This window comes from Elephantulus edwardii, unplaced genomic scaffold (genome assembly GCF_000299155.1).
Source record: "Elephantulus edwardii isolate Elephantulus edwardi_28Jun2011 unplaced genomic scaffold, EleEdw1.0 scaffold00066, whole genome shotgun sequence".
NCBI lineage: Eukaryota > Metazoa > Chordata > Mammalia > Macroscelidea > Macroscelididae > Elephantulus > Elephantulus edwardii.
Genome location: NW_006399816.1, coordinates 1,662,395 through 1,670,359, shown reverse-complemented (window position 1 = coordinate 1,670,359; position 7,965 = coordinate 1,662,395). Strand labels below are relative to the sequence as shown.

Genomic DNA, 7,965 nt, shown 5'->3' with positions numbered 1-7,965 from the left:
CCATTCGTTTGTTGATGGGCACTTAGGTTGTTTCCAACTCCTTGCTATTGTGAGCAAAGCTCCAATAAACATGGGTGTGCATGCCCATAGAGCTTCTAAGACTGTAATCTTTATGGAAGCAGACTGTGGTAGCTTTCTTCCAGGGAGTATCTATCTAGTGTATTCCAATTGCTGACTTTTTTTGTTAACAGCGAAGGGCTTAACCGTTGTGCCATTACCAATGCAAACACATAAGGAACCTTAATGGTACAATGTTAAGCACTCAGTTTTTTTTTGTTTGTTTTTGTTTTTTATGAAGAAAACAGAAGGTAAATATAACTTTAATCAATAATGTGTTAAAAAGCAGAAGGCAGGCGATGAAATTGCACTTAATTCTGAAGCAATTCAGATATATCCTATTATTCCTATTCCATTCTAATAAGCATTTACAACATGGTTTCTTGCATCCCCTTCACAAAAAGGCTCAGCATAACCATTTATACATTCTAGTTGGACTTTAACATTTGGTCATAAATGATAAACATGGTCCTCAAATTTTTCCTACCGATTCTGTTGATCTGTATCAGATTGCTTTATGGCAGAATCAGAGAGTTCTAATACAGGATTTACAAATCCAGAATATTCAGAATTACCATTATCATCCATTTCAGCACTGACAAAATCATTCTCCCATTCTAGCCCGTTGGAATCATCAGAGGCTGATGTAGGATTACTTCCAGTCTTCTTGCCGCTATATCTAAGAGCAGCTCGGAGAATGTCTTCCTCTGTTTTGGAACGTTCTCTCATTGGAAGCATTCTATTCATTCCTTCTTCATCTTCCCACTCCAGATCCAAGGAGGTGCTGTCATTATTCCCACTAGTTGACTTTGTTTTGGTCATTAAATCACAACTGCTTTCAGTATTTGGCGTCAAAACTGTGGCATCAGATGAGAGTCTACTACTTCGAAAAACTTTATATTGTGACTTTATATTCCTCAAACAAGATTCAAAGTCATCTTCTGGTCCTGAACTTTGATATTCTCCACTGTTGGAAAGTTGATATCGCTGTAAAACCCTCTGCTTTTCTTGCTTCAAGCACCTTCACTGCTTTGCTGCCCTGGCTGCTTCACGCTGTGCAGCGTATAAAGCTTCTTAACTTCTCTTCTTGTAAGGTTAACTCCTTTTGGATTTTCATATCAAGATCTTTCTGTTTCCTAGCAATAGAATCATAACGTCTCTCTCTTAGGTCAACAATTTCTTCCTCAGTAAGAGGCCTATGACTGCTTCCCGGGCTTTCTCCTTCATCACTTTCTACTAGATTCTCAAACTCTATAGTTAGATGCTCACCTCTTGAGCATGTTCTAAAATACTTGGATCCTCCGCCGCCTCCTACTCGCTGCAGCCACCCCGCTTCCTTGCGGAGCAGCCCGAAGCACTGCGTCCAGCAGCAGTTCCCCATCGCATGCCTCCCAGGCGCCGCTGCTCCTCTTCTCCTCCCGCGCGAAACCTAAATCCAGGCCAGGCAGCCGCATCCGCGCCTGGCAAGCTGAGGGCAGACTGGAGAGAGAGCGGCAACGTGAGGGGCTGGGGCGACAGGAGGGACAAGACCTTTGAACAAAGGCAGCTGTTACTCCAGCAGCCGCCACCACGCTGAGCAGAAGCGCCAGGCTGCGGGGTCTGGACTCCCCCAACACCCCAACACCCGCATGGCCCCTCGGTCTTCCCCGACTCCCCAGCAGCAGTAGCAGCGACGGCCTCCTGCCCAAGCACTCAGTTGTTAAGATCTGTGGGTGTAACCTTGCAGTGACCTTCAGGAGAAAAGACCTAGTGATCTGTTTCTAAAAAGATCAAGTCCAAATCCATTGCTACTGAGTTTATTCCATCTCAAAGTGACCCTATAGGACACAGTAGATCTATCCCATCAGGTTTCCAAAGCTATATGTTTTTACAGAAGCAGACTGCTAAATCTTTATCTCAAGGGTGAGTTTGAACTGCTGAACTTTCACTTAGCAGCTGTTCCATGAAGAGCACAGTATGCAAAAAGCTATGGACGGTTTTACTATATCCTGTGTTGCTGTTGTTAGGTGCCATTGAGTCAAGTATAGCAACTCTACAAACAATAGATCTAAACCCTGTCCTATCCTACACCGTCTTCAGCATCTCAGACACTTGAGCCCTTTGCTGCCGTCACTCTATCAAGCCGTCTCATTGAGGATCTCTTTCTCTTCCACTAATTTTCCACCTTTCCCAGCTTAATGTCCTTGTCCAAAGAATAGTCTCTCCTAACAACATGCGCAAAGTATGTGTGACAAACCTACACCATCATAACTTCTAAAGAGCCCTCTAGCTGCATGTTCTCCAAGACATATTATATTGTTTTGTCAGTCCCTGGGATATTCAGTACTCTTCTCCAACCCCACAACTCAAAAGCATCAGTTCTCCTTCTGGCATCTTTGTCCAGCTCTCAGATGTTTATCAAGTGATTTGAAAAGCCATATCTTCATTCAGGTGCACCTCAATATTTATACTGACATCACTGCTCTTCAGGACTTTAGAGAGGTCCCTGACAACAAATTTCCCCAATACTATGTGTCTCCTGATCTTCTGACTGCTGGTACCAAGGATGCTGATTGTAGATTTAAGTAAGATGAAATTATTGACAATTTCAATCTTTTCTCTATCTAACATGTTATTGCCTCTTGTTCTGGCGTGAAGATTTGTCCTATGGGATTACTAGATGTATGTATTTGACTTACTGGAAAACAACGTTGTTGATAGGTGCTGTTGAGTTGAGCACTACTCCTAGCAACCCTATGGACAGCAGACCTGGACCCTCTCCTATCCTGTGCCAGTCTCATCATCTCTGACACATTTGAACTCATTACTGTAGTCATTGTTTCAATCCATCCCACTGGAGGTCTTTCTCTCTTTCACTGACCTTTCATCTTTCCAAGCATGTTGCCCCTTTCCAAGCATTAGCCTCTCATAGCAACATGCCTAAAGCATTGAGAGATGGAGCTTCATCATATTTGCCTCCCAGGAGCATTTTGGCTGCACCTTTCCCAAGACAATCTGTTCCTGTGGCAGTCCATGGGATGGATACTCAGTACTTGTATCCAGCACCACAGAAATCATGAGAACATCTTGCAAATAAATTTGAAAAAATTGTGAGTTACTTCTTAGAAAAATATGTTGTTGTTAAGTGCCGTCGAGTCATAGGTGACTCATAGCAACCCTATGAATTAAAGTCCTCGACACTTGCGTGCGTGACTTTCATCCTTTCTTCAGGTTCATAGAGTTTCCAGAGGCAAGCTGTTTACGGAAGTGGATGCCACTCCTGCTTCCAAGCTTGTTTCAACGGGGAGCTCCACCAAACATTGTCCACCATGAGTGACCATTATTGCATTTGACACATCAGTGTCACAGTGTTCAGCTTGACAGCAACCACGAGTTACCTCTGTACGCCAAGTGGACAACCTTGGGCTATACGAACTGGAAGACTGTTTGAACAAAAACAATGAAAAACAGTATTTTACCCTTCCGGCACGCCCAGATGCTGGCCAGCTGTGGGCCAGAGACCCACATCTGGCAAGTCCCCTTTGCTGACTCCCACTTAGGGCACAGAGAAAGCCACAAGTGCCTGCAGGCTTTCATACCTGCCTCTCACAAGAAGCCAGAGGCCACATGCAGCTGACATTAAGTCTCCTAGAAATATAGACCTTAAAAAAATGATGGTAGAATAAGGAAAAAACAGCTAAACAAACAAGGACTTTTGTCAAGTAGCATGAGAACCTTGCCATAGAACTACCCCCTTCCCAGTCTAATAAAACAAACAATTCCCACTGCTGTTGAGTTGATTCTGACTCATTGGGACCTTCCATCAGGTTTGTGGTGTTGTAAATCTTTCATGGAGGAGACTACCTATCTTTTAATGGCTCATGAATTTGAACCACTGACCTTTTGATTAGCAGGCCAACATGTAGTGCACTATGCATGTGACCAGAGCTCCTTAGTTTGATCAAAGGCCAGTGTAAACAACTGTGTAATATTCTATTCAAGTATGTTTCATCATTTCCCTTGTTGCTGGATATTTGTGACTTTATTGGTCTTTTATTGTTTTCAAATGAAGTTTGAATTAAAATCAAACATGAAGGAAAAGAACATTCCAAATCTCTTTGAATTATACTGGAGGACTGAGAAATATTTCAGTTTTACTTTAAGCAAGCAAGATATGGATTTTAAATCAGACATAGCATGAAAAGTAATAACTGAGGTGAATTTCACTTATGAAGATCAATACAAAAACTCTCGTGAAATAACAGCAACTGGAAGTCAGTATCACGTCAAAAGAAAGCAGAATCCAAACCAAGTGGGGTCATTCCAGGAATTATAAGGTGGTTCAGTATTAGGAAATAGGTTATTATTTGTCATTTGTTTTCATTATTGAGAAAAATATTTAGTAAAATATTCATTTTAAAGGGAGAAAAAGTAGTAATAGAGAAAACTGTTCACCCATACATTTTCTTAATAAAAAAATTAAATTTAAAAAAATCAGCATTGTTCTTTTTAAAAGAAACTTTTTTTACCATGATTTAAGTGAAAGCTTACAGATAAAATTTCTTTTCCACTCAATTATTCCACGCATATTTTTTCCCATGACATTAATTTAGTTACAATCCCACTTCTTCCCTGTGATTCTCATTTCCATTCAGCCTTCTATACCACCCCTTCCTTTCCCTTTCCTTGTCCCTGGGAAGATGCTGTTCTTCTGTTCTGGCATGGCTGATTGTCCTGAGCAGTGAGCACCTCTCCCTTGGTTTTGTTCACTGTACAGGCCTGTCTGTATAACTGAGAGGGGTGAGCCTAGTTCTAGGTTCAGGAGGTTACTTACTCAGGACCATCTGACCCTATCAGATCAACACACTGGCCATTTTTTATGATTTTGAATTTTGTTTCACGCTTTTCTCCCACTCTGTCCAGAACCTTCTACTTGATTCCTTTTAGAGTGATCAGCAGTGGTGCCCAAGTACAACCTAGTTCTTTAGGTCTCAGTGTCATGGAGCCTGAGATTCAACTAATTAGTTAGTCCTTTGGACTAATTATTTCTATATGTTTTGGTTTTCTTCCCTCTACTTTATTCCAGACAGGTAGATACCAGTATTTGTACCTTAGATGGCTACAGAAGAGCTTATAGAACCCAAGTCACTAGTCACCTAGGTCAGATGTAGGACATTATCTATGTGGACCGGGATATGCCAACCGAGTTCAGTGTACCTATAGACTATGGTCTTGAGGCCCTAGGGCCAACAACTCGTTTCCTCAAGATACGTTCCCTCTTGACTCCCTAGCCCCTCCAAACAACATGGTCAAACGATGTAAAAGGAAGCTTTGCCATCCTTGCCTCTAAGCACTCTGGCATCAATTTCTTCAAGATACGTCTGTCTGCTCTTTTGGCTGTCCATGGGTTTTCAGTCCGTGTGCATTCATTAATTTTAGTTAAGTTATATGTATAAACATGTGGGCAAGTTCATTCATTCATCTTGTTTGTTCATTCACTCATACAGTATAGGTCTCATCTTTTTGTTTCCAGTTCCCAGGTCAAAATGTATATAAATGGTTGAGTGGAATGCTAACTTGTTCTGTAAACTTTTGCTCAAATCACAAATAGAAAGTTAAAGAAAGAAAAGTGATACCCCATTTCTGACCTGCCTGCTGAGGCACACTCTGCTCTTTGCCGTGGATTCCTTTCCAGCATGCAGTGAAGCCATGTGACAGTGTTCTAAGGCTGTCCTTCATGGGAGTAGATTTCTGGGTCTTTCTCCTGAGAAGCTGCTCAGTAAGTTCAAACTGTCAACATTTAGCTTTGGGCCACTGGGTTCTCAGGAGGTTGGCATGCACTTATGGTTTGAAAGGGCTGTTCTAAAGTATCTACCCCAAGTAACTACAATCTAATAGTTCAGATATGGCTCCTGGACCAGAAGAGAGAGTGTATGGTTATAGTCAGCTGGGAGCGTGCTGAGTATACTCAAAGGAGTGGGAGGAGACAAGGTTAAATACCTGCAATCCAAATTGTACTATAACTTTCCACTAATTTTTGTCCTGCCTTTTCTCTGAGGAGTTAACAACTAAATGGCTTTGCTGTGCTGTTGCCATAGCAACTGGATGCAGTGCACTTTGACTGCTTTCCATTGCGGTGGCCTCCTGGCTAGTCTCTCTGCCTCCAACCACTCCTGCTTGGTGCTAATCAAAGTTAAACCCAAGCATTTGGCAAGTGGGACAATGAGTGTCATTATATGATGCGGCAGATGCAATTACTGTCTACCTCCTTTGCATTGATTTAAGACTGCCTTAGATTTTCTAATGAGACCTGAATTCAGAATGCGGTCACCTCTTCCTACAGAGAGGAAAGAAGCTTCTTTGACAATAGTATATAGTTTATGTTTTCATGCACACACATACACGCATGCACACATGCGTCTATCATTTCTATACACCTCTTGGTGGCTTAGTGGGCTACTAACCAAAAGATCAGCAGTATGAATCCATCAACCATTCCTCAGGAGAAAGTTAGCTTCCTGTTGTAAAAATCTGACAGCCTTGGAAAGCTACTGGAGGGTTACCATGAATCAGAGCAGTGGACTTGTTTTTTGATATATATGTACACACATACACACACACACACACAGAGAGAGATAAATAGAGAGAGAGAGAGAGAGAGCGCTATCTCTGATGGCTTAGTAGTAAGAGGCTGCACTGAAATCCCAAAGGCACATGGGAGATTATACACACACACACACACACACACACACACACACACACACACACGTGTGTGTATATATACATATATATATAATAAATGAAGTGGAAAATTACAAAGTGTAGATAGATGAGTAAAACAATACAATCTCTCAAATTTCAGAAAGAAATATAGAATTTTAAATTATTGCACATTATCTGTTGTTGTGATGTGAAATGACACATGTGCAGCATCTGGTAGTGAGGCCAACACATAGTAGGTCTGTGAACCATATAGTAGGTCTGTGAACCATAGTAGACCTGTGAACAAGGAGGGTACTGTCCTTCTTTCTTCCAGGGGATAAAACAGGTGTCCTGGGATTCACCTGCAGGGACCTCTTAGCTTCTGTCTTCTCAGTCATCCTGACCTTTCAGAGCACTTTCATCTTTTGTAAGCTTTTCCAGTGTAGATACAAAGCCACAATTGTCCTTGTCCCAAGGAGAGAGTCAGGAGGTGCAGGTACTAGGTATCCCCACCCCGTCCCCTAGAAGCACAGCTCTTTTAGACTTGACAGTACCTTGATTCTTCCTAGACCTTCTTTGTAGCTGCCTCTTTCTTTCTTCCAGAAACAAAGAACTGGAGAATTTAGAGCATAAGGATAATGTGGAACAATTCTCTAATGTCTGACAAGGGATCCTCATTTTATACATGTGTGAACTGTGGCCCAAAGAGGTCATAGGAAGATATAAAAAACTTGGTAGCAGAGGGAAACTGGATAACATTCCTGAATTTGTCTACTACATTTTTTTTAAATCCTAGCATTTTATAGGATTGTTGAAGTTGTCAATTATTTCATTGTGCTTTATCTACAATCTCCACACATGGTAGCAACAGTCATGATATCAATAGACCATTGGCAGAATCTGTTGGTAAGGTCTTTGCCAAAGCACTGAAGAGCAAGAGTGTCAGTTTATAAACTAATATATGCCTGACCAAAGACATGGTATTTTCAATTGATTCCTTTGAATCTGAAAGTTGAACACTATATAAGGAAGATCAAAGGGGTATCAATGCTTAAAACTGTTGTGTTGGTAAAGAATGTTGAATACTCCATGGACTGCCAAAAGGTCAAACGAATCTGTCTTGAAGGAAGTACAACCATGGTATGCCTTAGGGGCAAAGACAATGGAATTTTGTTTCACATATTTTAGCATGTTTTCAGGAGAGGCCAGTCATTGGAAAAGGACATC

At 41.5% G+C, this 7,965-nt stretch overlaps 1 pseudogene across 1 annotated transcript; it reads right to left on the bottom strand.

Moving 5' to 3' along the window:
- Positions 1-338: 338 nt before the first annotated feature.
- Positions 339-1,438, bottom strand: LOC102869580 (annotated as a pseudogene). The gene has a single exon (XR_438904.1). The product of XR_438904.1 is annotated as an adaptor-related protein complex 1 associated regulatory protein pseudogene (transcript).
- Between the last annotated feature and the right edge of the window lie 6,527 nt (positions 1,439-7,965).